This window comes from Microtus ochrogaster, chromosome 10 (assembly GCF_000317375.1).
Source record: "Microtus ochrogaster isolate Prairie Vole_2 chromosome 10, MicOch1.0, whole genome shotgun sequence".
Lineage (NCBI taxonomy): Eukaryota > Metazoa > Chordata > Mammalia > Rodentia > Cricetidae > Microtus > Microtus ochrogaster.
Window position 1 is genome coordinate 11,320,763 of NC_022016.1, and position 1,458 is coordinate 11,322,220.

A 1,458-nucleotide genomic window follows, 5' to 3' on the forward strand; every position below is an offset into this window, starting at 1 on the left:
AAATGGAGTCCTCCTATATACAAATCACAAACATATAGAAAAATAAATCAAGGGATCAGTACCTTTTACAAAAGCCTCAGAAAGATTTGTTTGGATTATTCTCAATAAATAAGTGAAAGATTTGCATAATAATAACAATGATTATTATACATTGAAGAGACAAACAAAAAGAAATCAAAAAATGGAAAGATATGGCATGCATCATGGAGCTGTAGGATTAATATAGTATAAAATGACCATCCTACCAAAAACAATCTACATATTTACTGCAATATCCATCAAAATTATAGAATAATTTCTTATATAAATTGAAATACTAGTCTTAAATTTCATTTGGAAACAAAAAACCCTCAAGTTTATTAAAACATTTCAGAATGATAACAGAATTTCGAGAAGTATGAACATAGATGATTTCTCCTGGTAGTAACTAACTATACTAATAAAAACAGTATGATATTAGCACAAAGGATGAAACATTAATCAATGGAACAGAATCAAACACCTGTATGTAACAAAAAAACTTCAACACCTGCTTTAATTTTGTTTGTTTAAGATAGTAATATAATTACATTTCACTCTTCTCTTTTCCTCCTCCAAATAACTCTTATATGTCCTTTCTTTCTCTCCTTCAAGTTTGTGGTCACTTTTGTCTTTAATTGTTTTGCATACATATATCCATATGTATAAACACACATATTTCAAAAATATAACTTTTTAAGTTGGTTTTATTTTATTTGTATTTATGCCCCCCTCCCGCTGACAATTTGGCAAAGAACAACAATTCCTAAGTTAGGTACAACTCTTGGGATAGGGATGAGGCCTATTGGGGTTTCCCACACCCACTTTAGCAGATCCATTGGTATCATTCTTGTTCTGTTCACATTAGATCAGCCTTATTGTTGAGTTTTTATAGGTGTAGCTTCTGATATTCTGAGATCCAATCCCTCAGAAAGAAAATTTTCTGATCTTCAGTTTCTTAAAATCTTTCTTTCTTCCATTTCTGTAATGTTCCCTGTGGTTTAGGTGTAGGAGTATGCTTTAGAAGTACCCAGGTGGACTGGGCTGTACAACTCTACTTTGTTAGTTGTTGTTTTCTGTAGTGGTTCCTGTTTCAAGGAGATGTTTTCTTGATGACAGAGAAAGACTACAGTGACCTGTGGCTGTAAGAACAAATGTTAATAGATTATTTCTAGGGATTTTGTTGGCTAAGGAAAATAGTGGACACCTGATTCTTTACAAAGAAGCCAAAATAAACAATTCATAAATTGATGTGTTATTCCCCTCTGTATGCTGTAAATATATTTTATTCTTACTGGTTAATAAAAAAGTTACTTTCTGCTGATAGGCTTAATAGAGTAAAGCCAAGCAGAAAGTCAGAACAGTGATGTAGAGAGAGAGAGTAGGTGGAGTCAGAGAGACACCATGCAGCTGCCAAAGGAGACAGATGCCCCAGAGCTT